The sequence below is a fragment of the Schistocerca serialis genome, chromosome 7 (assembly GCF_023864345.2).
Source record: "Schistocerca serialis cubense isolate TAMUIC-IGC-003099 chromosome 7, iqSchSeri2.2, whole genome shotgun sequence".
Lineage (NCBI taxonomy): Eukaryota > Metazoa > Arthropoda > Insecta > Orthoptera > Acrididae > Schistocerca > Schistocerca serialis.
The window spans coordinates 50,640,674-50,653,449 of record NC_064644.1 but is presented as its reverse complement, the minus strand read 5'-3'; positions in this window follow the sequence as shown (position 1 = coordinate 50,653,449).

Here is a 12,776-nt window from a genome sequence, read left to right as displayed (position 1 = left end):
TGTGCATATGAGAGTAAAACACTAGGATACTGTATACCAGTATTCACCAAACATATGAAGCTTCTGAGGTACTATATTGTTTTGAATCCTGCTGTGGGCTCCAAAAAGAAACTAGAACAGAAATAATTTTAAAAAAATAATAATAATACTTTTTGTATTGCTTATAAACTTACATTGCCAATAAATATGAATGAATTTTAATTAAACTTTATGTAAGTAAAAGAAATTGACATCACACTGTACTTAAGAAAGTAACTGAGGTGTCATTAGTAATAAATTACAAATGTTAGAATAAATTCTTTTATCAGACTTTTTAACTTTTAATGAGAATGATGGCACTCTTTTTATGTCGCCAACAATTTTTTTTTTTTTTTTTGGTGTTGGGAGAGCAGATAGTGGCTGCCATTCAAATAACCAGCCGGTCAGTCAGTCAGTTCCTGTACTTGTTGTGTATACTGAAAAAGAAGAAAATTGCAATCACTTTGAGATAAACTGGACCAAAATTGTGTATTTTTCTTCAGGTGCAAGAAGCCAAATAGTTTCTGAGCTTCAAGAAAGTGATTTTAAAAATAAATAATTTTTAAAACCAATCAGTTCCAAATCTTCCTGAAAATCAAAATGTTCCGTGGCACAAGTAACTAACTTTGCAGCATCAATCTCTATAAAAGGTGATTTGACAACAATTCAAATGCTTTTGAAATCTTGGAATCATTTGTGGAATTGACTTCTCAAATCAGAAAGAATTTCAATATATTGTTTACTGTTGTAAGGAGGCTTTCAAGAGCCTTGCTTCTCAAGGATTTGTTTCAAACAGGCAAAGTGTTAGTATTCATCTTGGATGAGACTTTTTTTTGGGGGGGGGGGGGGGATGAAGCAGCATCTGAAATTGTCCCACCAATATCTTTATCCTTATCTTAGGGCTTCAAGTTATGGATATTTAACTTTACAGTGATGTCTGCAAGGAAAGCAAAATCCTGCATCCCAAGGTGTTTCTAGTTCACAGAATGATTCATCTTGTTCTTTCAAATATTCTAGTGAGAAAGGAAGAAGCTCTTTTAAGCATTGTCAATCTCTGCCTCTTCTAAGACAGCAAATATCTGTATGAAGCAGTAGATCACCATACTGGTAATCTAGTTCATAAGGTAGCATTGTCAACAAACCTCTGTGAATTGCATGTGCTCTAGCTTTGCTCACTACAAACAATGGAAAGACCAGTTTAGAATATCAACAATATTATGAAAAGGTCAGACTGTTACCCACCATAAGGTCGACACACTGAGTTGCATACAGGCACAAAAAAAGACTGTTACACATTAAGCTTCTGGCCAAAGCCTTATTTGGAAAGGAAACAAGCACATCTTCGCAAACATCTTCACATCATCCTTCCCAGGATGGATAGGATGTGTGACTGCTGTGTACAGACGCAGGAGGAGCTGGCCACTGTTCGCGAACAGCTGAACATACTGATGGCCACTGTCAGCCATCTTCAGGCTGCTGCCTTGGGAGTGTAGCGGCAGTGGGGAGTCTGGTGTCTCACATGGTACACTCCAGGTGTTATATGCTCCACTCACGGTCCCTGTTGTCGAGACATCTTCGCGGGTACAGGGTGCGGTTGTGCCACCCTCTCCCCAAGGGGAGTGGCTGATTCAACGACGTTTGCATCGCACGAGGTGAAGGGTCAATGTGGAGGCCAGCCATGTGGCATAGCCTGCTCTGCCTGTGAGTGGACATGTGGTCATTTCTTCAGCAAGGTCCGAGAAGGCACACAGGGGGAGGGGTTTATTAGTTATTGGGAGCTCCAACGTTAGTCGGGCGATGGAGCCCCTTAGGGAAATAGAAGAAAGGTCGGAGAAGAAGGCCAGTGTTCACTCTGTCTGCTTGCTGGGGGGTCTCATCCGCGATGTGGAGGAGGCCATGCTGGCGGCGATAGAGAGTACTGGGTGCACCCGACTGCAAATTGTTGCTCATGTCGGCAACAATGACTCCTGCCTTCTGGGTTCAGAGGTCATCCTCGGTTCATACAGGCAGCTGGTGGAGTTGGTGAAGACGGAAAGCCTCGCTCGTGGGGTGGAATCTGAGCTAACTATTTGTAGTATCGTTCCCAGAACCGATCGTGGTCCTCTAGTTTGTAGCCGAGTGGAAGGCTTAAACCAGAGGCTCAGACGATTCTGTGGAGATCTGGGGTGCAAATTTCTCGACCTCTGCTATCGAGTGGAGAAATGTAGGGTCCCCCTGAATAGGTCAGGCATGCACTACATGCAGGAAGCAGCTACAAGGGTAGCGGAGTACATTTGGAGTGCACATGTGGGTTTTTTAGGTTAGAGAATTCCCTCCCTAGGCCCGACAAGATGCATCCTGAGACACGAAAAGGTAGCACTAGGCAAAACGCAACAGGGAATCACAATATTAATGTGGTAATAGTAAATTGCAGGAACGTCTATAGAAAGGTCCCAGAAGTGCTCTCATTAATAAATGGTCACAATGCCCACATAGTGCTAGGGAAGGGAAGTTGGCTGAAACCAGATACGAAATTTTAAATCTAAATTGGAATGTTTACCGCGGAGACAGGCTGGACAGTGAAGGGGGAGGCGTGTTTATAGCAATAAAAAGTGCAATAGTATCTAAGGAAATTGACAGAGATCCAAAATGTGAAATAATTTGGGTGAAGGTCATGGTTAAAGCAGGCTCAGGCATGGTAATTGGATGTCTCTGTAGGCCCCGTGGTGCAGCAGCTGTTGTGGCAGAACATCTGAAGGAAAATTTGGAAAATATTTCGAGTAGATTTCCCGACCATGTTACAGTTCTGGGTGGAAATTTTAATTTACCAGATATAGACTGGGAGACTCAAACATTTATAACAGGTGGCAGGGACAAAGAATCCAGTGGATTTTCTTTAAGTGCATTAGCTGAAAACTACCTTGAGCAGTTAAACAGAGAACCAACTTGGGGCGATAACATATTAGACCTTCTGGTGACGAACAAACCCGAACTATTTGAAACAGTTAACGCAGAACAGGGAATCAGCGATCGTAAAGCGGTTACAGCATCAATGATTTCAGCTGTAAATAGAAATATTAAAAAAGGTAGGAAGATTTTTCTGTTTAGCAAAAGGGACAAAAAGCAGATTTCAGAGTACTTGACGGCTCAACACAAAAGTTTTATCTCAAGTACAGATAGTGTTGAGGATCAGTGGACAAAGTTCAAAACCATGGTACAATATGCATTAGATGAGTAAGTGCCAAGAAAGATTGTAAGAGATGGAAAGGAACCACCGTGGTACAACAACTGAGTTAGAAAACTGCTACGGAAGCAAAGGGATCTTCACATAGCCAAAGCCTTGCAGACAAACAAAAATTACACGAAGCAAAATGTAGTGTGAGGAGGGCTATGCGAGAGGCGTTCAATGAATTTGAAAGTAAAGTTGTATGTACTGACTTGGCAGAAAATTTTGGTCTCATGTTAAAACGATTGGTGGATCAAAACAAAATGTCCACACACTCCGTGACCAAAATGGTACTGAAACAGAGGATGACAGACTAAAGGCCGAAATACTAAATGTCTTTTCCCAAGGTTGTTTCACAGAGGAAGACTGCACTGTAGTTCCTTCTCTAGATTGTCGCACAGATGACAAAATGGTAGATATTGAAATAGATGACAGAGGGATAGAAAAACAATTAAAATCGCTCAAAAGAGGAAAGGCCGCTAGACCTGATGGAATACCAGTTCGATTTTACACAGAGTACGCGAAGGGACTTGACCCCCTTCTTGCAATCGTGTACCGTAGGTCTCTAGAAGAGCGCAGCATTCCAAAAGATTGGAAAAGGGCACAGGTCATCCCCGATTTCAAGATGGGATGTTGAACAGATGTGCAGAACTATAGACCTATATCTCTAACGTTGATCAGTTGTAGAATTTTGGAACGCGTATTATGTTCAAGTATAGTAACTTTTCTGGAGACTAGAAATCTACTCTGTAGGAATCAGCATGGGTTTCGAAAAAGACGATCTTGTGAAACCCAGCTCGCACTATGCATCCACGAGACTCAGAGGGCCATAGCCACTAGTTGCCAGGTAGATGTCGTGTTTCTTGACTTCCACAAGGCGTTTGATACAGTTCCCCACAGTCGTTTAATGAACAAAGTAAGAGCATATGGACTATCAGACCAATTGTGTGATTGGATTGAAGAGTTTGTAGATAACAGAATGCAGTGTGTCGTTCTCAATGGAGAGAAGTCTTCTGAAGTAAGAGTGATTTCAGGTGTGCCTTAGGAGAGTGTTATAGGACCATTGCTATTTACAGTATATGTAAATGACCTAGTGGATAACATCAGAAGTTCACTGAGGCTTTTTGCGGATGGTGCTTTAGTATATTGAGAGGTTGTAACAATGGGCAATTGTACTGAAATGTAGGAGGATCTGCAGCGAATTGACGCATGGTGCAGGGAATGGCAATTGAATCTCAATGTAGACAAGCTTAATGTGCTGCGAATACATAGAAAGAAAGATCCTTTATCATTTAGTTACAATATAGCAGGTCAGCAACTGGAAGCAGTTAATTCCATAAATTATCTGGAAGCTGGCATTAAGAGTGATTTAAAACGGAACGACCATATAAAATTAATCGTCGGTAAAGTGTGTGCCAGATGAGATTCATTGGAAGAATCCTGAGGAAATGCAATCCGAAAAGAAAGGAAGTAGGTTACAGTACACTTGTTCGCCCACTGCTTGAATACTGCTCACTGGTGTGGGATCCATACCAGATAGGGTTGATAAAAGAGATAGAGAAGTTCCAACAGACAGTAGCGCACTTCGTTACGGAATCATTTAGTAATCGCAAAAGCGTTACAGCGATGATAGATAAACTCCAGTGGAAGGTCCTACAAGAGAGACGCTCAGTAGTTCGGTACGGGCTTTTGTTGAAGATTCGAGAACATACCGTCACCGATGAGTCAAGCACTATATTGCTCTCTCCCATGTATATCTTGCGAAGAGACCATGAGGATGAAATCAGAGGGATTAGAGCTCACACAGAGGCATACCGACAATCTCTCTTTCCATGAATAATACAAGACTGGAATAGAAGGGAGAACCGATAGAGGTACTCAAGGTACCCTCCTCCACACACCGTCAGGTCGCTTGCGGAGCATGGATGTAGATGTAGAAGTAAGCAAACATCTCAAGCACATGACCACCAACACTGGCTGCTCCAACCATAATGCAACTGTTGCACTGAATGAAAGCAGCAAGGGAGAGGGGTAGCAGGGTAGTTAGCTGGCAGCAGGACGGGGCTGCCAGGTGCCGTGTCAGGAAGCTTTGGGCGTGAGAGGGAGCGAAATGGAAGTGAAAAAGGAGAAGGGCAGGCAAGAGGAAAGGACCAGTGTGTGGGTTGGCAGAGGGTGACTCCCAATGAGGCTGAGAGATGTGAACTGGTAGGAGATGATAGGACTGAGGGGGTGGAAACTGTTGGGTGGAGGGTGTGGGGACAGTAGGTTACTGTAGGTTGAGGTGGAGGCAGGGATAATTTCATGCTATGCTCTCTGCCAACGCATCCAATGATCTACCATTAGACTGTACACTCAGAATGTTAAATGTGAAATGCACCCTGATATGATGAGAACTGTACGTCATGTAAAGTTGTGTTTAGTTAAATACAGGATTCCAACAAAGGAAAAAAAGAGCACCCATTAATTCATTGTGTGAGGTTTTCAATTATGTCATAATGTAGGGTGTGAAAAAAATTGCCATGAAGAACATCGTATGATGTGCTGTGGCATCGATTCTAGGTTTTTCTCATGGACCAGCAAACATCATCATTTGTAAACATTGAATTTTTGTAGAGTTTGTGGGTGTTGGATTCCCCACCAGCTGAACCTGAGCTACAAATGGCACAAAATGGGTCTATCCTTGTTTCACTTCAGGCATTATATTGGAGGAGGAGATGATTTCTGGATGTGGATGATTATAGAGATTGAATTTTGGGTTGACCAATACCAACGTATGTAAATGTGAGCCTCTATAGAATGGAAGCTTTTCAAGTGACTTGTGGTAACTGTTTTGGGACATGCAGGTGTCATATTGTAGAAATTCCTCCTGGAACTATGACAGGTCATTTGGTGCATAGGCCAAGTAATGCTGGAAAAAAGTGTCATAATTCTGGATAATGTCTACCCTTCAGCACAAGACAAACATGAGGGTTATTGCAAACATTTTGTTGAGAGCATTAGGGACATCTACATGTTTATTATCCTTGATGTTGTGTTGTTGGGACAGTAATCAGTTTCTCGGCTTCATAAGATTAATGGTGCTTAAACCATGCTGCCAGTAACAAACAGTTCTTTAGAAACACTGTCTGAGAATCAGTATTAGCTCTAACAAGTCACTAAAACAAAATGACAAAGTGTGGCACAGAATGCAGTTGATATTTACACTGTACATCACAGTACACATGCCGTCTTGTAGTAATCCATCAGATAAAAGTGCACTGGAGTAGTTCACTTAGTTCAGTCCTCAATGAAAGTTACCATGTCCATCAGCTGCTCATCCCAATGACAATGAAGATGCAACCCTCCCACCAGCCACAGAACAGTTCTATCAAAACATTCTCAAACTTGAATTAAAGAAAACGTTTGTAAAGTCTCAGGCGCCGACAGTATTGGTTTTTTGCCAGTACAGGTTTGTGTATTTTCACAGACATGTTACACATAGTTGTTCCGTAAGTAATTGTTGAGCAGACTCTACATAGGTGTTGCTTGTTGATTCGCTTGACTGGGACTGACTATTTTTTACAATCAGGGTGTATATGACCCAGGACAACCGGGAGCTCCGGGATAAACCAGGGAATTTTTTCATCCACGAGAAAACCGGGAAAAACCCAGGAATTTTTTAGAATTCCGGGAATTTTTCATTGTTTTAGTTTCTAGTTAAATTTTTGTAACTTTGACTGGTAAGAACCAATACTCTAACAAAGAGTATTACTGTAACTCGCTACTGCAGAATAATACTGCAGCAATAAAAAACAAATGAGAGAAAAAGAAACGAATATAAAACTTAAGTTGCAAAGGAAATGCACCATATACAACAAAAAACACAGTGCTCATACAAGCGTCTGCCAGCAGCAAAATGTGTCAAAGGCTTTAGGAAGACTATGCAATGTTTCATAACAACAAACTGCCTCCAATGAGCGTGAGCGTGACGTCACAACTGTTTACATTAGATTCAGATATGGCGATTCCAAATTTAAATAAAAATTTCGTACTACTACTTTTCAATCTCATGCTTCAGAAGCTAGAGAGTATGAATGAAATGTGAAACTATTTCCTAACAAAAAACTTTTTTCTTGTAGTAGGCCTAATAGGCATCTGATATTGGTACTTCGTGAATTATATTCCGCCGTGTTATAAAAATGACCATTTGTGCCAAAACAGTCTTGTTTATTTGGTGTGTGTAACAATTGCTGCAATATTAGGCAGACCTATTTCATTTTGTCTAGCAGACAGTGACAAAATACACGTAATCAGATCAAGAAATGACACCAGTCTTTAGTACAATTTTTATTAACAGCTTTTCTAGTATTAGACAACGACATTTCATTTTTTCATGTAGCAAAACGTTGACGAACTTTGATAAGGTAATAGATTCTTTCCCAGAAAGGAAAGTACACCATATAAAGCTGTGGCAAGATTAGAGAGAAAAAAAAGCGAAGACTTAAGGATTGAAGAAATGTGTATGGTCTTGCTTCTCTCAGTATTTTGACAACACCGATTCTGGTACACTGCATTGTTGGCAGATGTATCCAATATGGTGGCGATTACGTCATCTAATATGGTGGCATGTTGGCTTGGCAACAGCGCATGATGTCATTCAGGATGGCGGCTTGTGGCGGGAAAGTGCCACGCCCGCTCCCCAGGAAAAATGGCGGGAAGTTCAAATTCCAACAGGATAATGCATCACACCCCAGTTATCTCAACTAAGCAAAGAAAATCACAGGCAAATATGTCACTTGGCCTACCTCCACTAACTTAAGTCACTCAACCACCACTTCCTCCTATGAACTGGAGCCAAGTTTGAATTTTGGCGGTAAACAAATATCACTTGGGGTTTCGCTGCTAAGCTGAGAAAATGGCGCAAAAGAAATGACACTTGTACTAATCTCAGTCGCCCGACTGCCACCTCCTCCTAAGGATCCGTGGGAAAAGGACTTGGAGATAAGTCTTTATTATTTAACCAATTTCATGAAGGTGTGTTCGCCACGAGGTCTGGACTCCAACTGGCTTAGTACACGTCGCCACCACCAGAGGGTGCTCTCATCTGTGACAGAATCCAAGATGCCGTCCACCAGTGTGTACACCATGAGGTCCAGAGCCCAACTGACTTAGTAAATATTGCCAGCACCAGAGGGCGCTACCATGACATCAGTTGATGACACAAGTACCGCTATCCAAGATGGCGGCAAACAGTGTATTCACCACGTGGTCTGGAGCTAGTACCCAGCACTGGCACTAGAGGGCGCTGCCGTGACGTCAGCTATGATGTTCTGGGGTGGGGGAAATTGCAGGAACCAATAGGAACCCTTAATCGAGTCACTTGTTCGACTTCAGCCTGTAGGATGGAAGTATCTGGTGACGTCATTGTAGGAGATAGAGGTGAGGCTCAGCAGCTCTGGGGCCTCAGTCTTGTTCAGTCAGTCAGAAGAAGAAGAAGAAGAAGAAGAATAACCATGAAGCGTAAACAGCAATCGCACTCCAGCACAGTCATGCAGAACAGGATTAAATGGCAAAGTAAGTATCCCATATCGCACTATTCTCCCTGGTTAACCTTATTACTATTATTATTCAGAGTTTTCACGTATAGCTCCATATCTAATGCTTCCTCGTCTTTGTTCAACAGGGTTGAGCGCCAACATGCCTAGCTCTGCTGACACGTCCGGACCTGTAGCAACCTCACCTGCCATCCTTCAAAACCTAACCTACAGCAGCAGCCTCCAGCACGTCTGAACCAGTAGTGGCACAAGTGGGATCCTGTAGCGCACGTAGCCCACTTGTTGGAGCAGAACAAGGAGTTGCTGCTGTCCGTCCCACTCATCGATTTGTGTGATGAGGACACGCGATCTGCACACAACACATCGAATGCTGTTGCTGGCGGTGTTAAACAACAACAAGATGGAGGTCAGCACTGGTCACCAACATATGACCCATCCCAGCAAGACATTCCTGTGACAGCGAACCCACAGAGTGCAGACGCTGTGGATAAGAAGAAGGCGTCAAGTGCACCTATGCTTTACACCTCCACATAAAATTTAACTCCCAGTGGATTGAAATGTGTGAACATTGCTATAGATGCGCATCATGTCTGGGGCTTGCATGCTAGAATGGAGATTGAAAATGTATCCAAATGTGTTAAAGTGCCAATATCCAAGCTCGACTGGGGTGAAATATGTGGTGCAGAGTGCTACATCAATCAGCAGCTGACTACCGAATATTATCCAACTCATTCTCCCCCAAACATTTGCCTTACTGGTGTGACACTCTCTATTACAACAGTGTACGATGACTGTGCATTATGTGTGATATCAGGTGACAACTGTGTTTATCTAAGACATCCCTCAGTTATGAAGTTATACGATCTGGACTCTTGTCATACGTCTTGCACTGGACAGACTGAATCGTTGGTTGCCTAGCATAGACTCTGCATGCAATGATGCTGTAAACTCCCTACGTGTGCATAGTGTACATGTTGATGATCTGAGTACTGTGAGTCATCTGTTGGCTTGAGTGAGATACACGCTGGATTTATTGCTTGCCAAAATGCTTTATTTGGTAAATACTGTACATCTACATCTACATCCATACTCCGCAAGCCACCTGACGGTGTGTACAGGCGCGAAGAAGAAGAAGATACATACAGATTCTAATGATAGCCCTGAAATTTTTAAATAAATAATTTATTTATAATCTCAAACCATGTTTGTGTTTTATTTCATACCTCTCTCACATTATAATCAAACTATTACAATTAATTTTTTTTCTTCAATGCTATATGAGTTACTCAGATGTTCAAGTTGCTCTTCATGAGTAAAATATATAGCTGTTTTCTCTGTGTAATGAATATAGCTCAGTCGGTTAAGTGATGGAACTATAGTGGCTGCACATACTATTATTATCCTTACAACTGTATTTTTCTCTATGTAGGTCAACTACTTGTCTGTACCAGGCGCATTTAGTATCATGGCGGGCTTGGTGAAGCACCCTCGCCACAAGGACTTTGTTGTCGGTGACTGGTCCTGTGAAGATGCGAATGAAGACCTGAAGAAGAACGGAATTTTCCTTCCTGATAATGTACGAGCTATTATTGTAGGTCCATCCAATTGTGGGAAGACCAATGTCCTCATGACTCTGCTAACACATGTATTTAGGGTCCGATTTGAACATGTTTGTGTATTCTCAAAAACACTGTTTCAACCTAAGCATCAGCTATTGCAAGAGATATTGCGCGGTGTAGATGGTGTTACTTACAGGACATTCAGTGAAAGTGGTGATATCCCTCCACCTGAAAAAACAAAGCCAAACACAGTCTTCATATTTGACGATGTTGCTGTGGAAAACCAAGACAAAATTCGAAAATATTTCTATATCAGTCGTCATATGGGTGCTGATGTATTTTATCCAAGTCAAACATACTCCAGAATCCCCAAACAGCTGGCTAGCAATAACGCAAACCTCATTATAGCCTTCAAACAAGACAACCTGAATTTAAAACACATTTACCAGGCACATATCTGAACAGACATGTCATTCAATGATTTTGTAAAGATATGTGCAGATTGCTGGGATCATTCACACTATGGGTTTCTTGTTATTGATAAAACACGAAAACTGAGTGATGGTAGGTACAGGCGAAACTTTCAAGACTGAACATTCGCCTGTACGTGGATGCTAAAATTCAAGCTATGGTGCATAAAGTTGCAGGTATGCACAGGGAACTATAGACATATTACCAAACTCTTCTGAGAATGGTGATAGCATTGAATGAGCTAGTTAATCAAGTCAATAAAAAGTAAGCGACTTAACTGATAAGGTCAACGCTATTCAGGGGAAAATAGATGTAGATTTCCTTGTTGTTGAGAAGGGCAGTCAGGAACATAGTAAGAGGAGGAATAAAATGTCTGGATATATAAAGCATCACACCGCAGAGATGTCTGATTAGTATACACTGAGATGTCGACGAAGCAGAAAGTGATTCAGGCGCATGAAGCAGTTCATGAGAAATTATGGCTGCTGAGCTTAGGGCATGTGAATCAACAGCAAACATTAAGAGATACCTTTAACCCGGTTACTGAGTCTCTCTGACAGCTCCCAGCTAAAACAAAAACACAATAACGAGGGTGTTGCCAGTGAAGAGTTCATCATTCGTCACAACCCAGGTACTTCCCCGCGGAATTTGTTGCTTTGGACATAATAGCAAGTCGCTTGTCTCTCCATCCAAATTATTAGGATATGCGATGTCTGTCTCAAGCACAGACCCTACATCAGAATCAGCCGCAAGACCCATTATTTGTCCACCTAATCCCTTCAATTCGTTTTCGGGCACCCATTGAAACCCACCAACCGGCAGTGGCTGCATCATGGCATGCCCATATAACTTGTTCACTTCTAAGTACATAATGTAACTCGAATCAAGGAGTGCGTTAAACTCGACACCCATCCGCAGGTTATTTGCCTTGGCATGCCTGTGAACGCATTGACAAAGTCCCCCATGGATCCCTCGCTCAAAAAATAGATGCATTGCAGCATCCATCAGAAGTTCGATGCTGTGCCCAGTTTTTTTGAGCATAGCGTCCTAGGACAACCCAGGTGCCGTGTAATAAAAGGCAGGGTCCAGAGAGCACGTGGCCTTACATACACTCCGGAACTTTTTGAAAACATCTGCAAGCAAATGAACATCCATGTCCATGTATAGTCTTACATATTCTTCCAAATTGGGGATGTTGAATTCCCGCCAGACATTCACGGTATGCTCATAATCTGCTGTAGTTACGGCATTGCCTGTGAGAGTACTGGTAAATGCAGATATGTCGGGAAGCCTGGTTTCATTGAGTTTTGCCATACTATCAACATACTCGTATGGGAAAACTCCTTTCCTAGTCGCAAGTTGGAACTTTTCCTCATCAGGAAATGCAAATCGAGTGACATGCATATCATTCCAAGGTAAAGTTTCAACAAGTTTCTGGAGTGAAGTCTGCATAAAGCGTAAAGAGTCAAGGAAGCGGAGCGTAATTTTTGGCGTCATTCATTTTGAGAAAACACTTTCAGGGATCATTCTTCATACCGAAATTAGCTAAGTGCTCAATGAGAAAATGAGCATCATACCCACTCAAATTATGAAAAAAGACGGGTATGTGTCTTCACTTCCCTTCACTTGACTTCACTTCAAATTGCATGTGTTGTGAGCTTCACCGCGGAACTTAGCTGTAAGATGACAGTGGTCCGTACAAGGAGTTTCCACATTTCTATCTAAGGCTAGCCCACAAATATGACATTTAACCGCCTTTTCATTCAATTCATCATCTTCCTTTGATTTGGTCATGGGAATGTTGGTGCTGTAGAGCTTATCAACTTCCCATGAAAGTTTTTCAAGCTCGGTGAGAAGCCAAACTGCAGGAGTGTCCCCTTCATAAGACTTGTAGCAGTTAAGTTTAGAATCATATCCACGTACAACTTGGAACGCTGCCACATAAGGTACGCGTTTTTGGGTGAAGTTTGTGTGTGAAGTAAGGGGTTT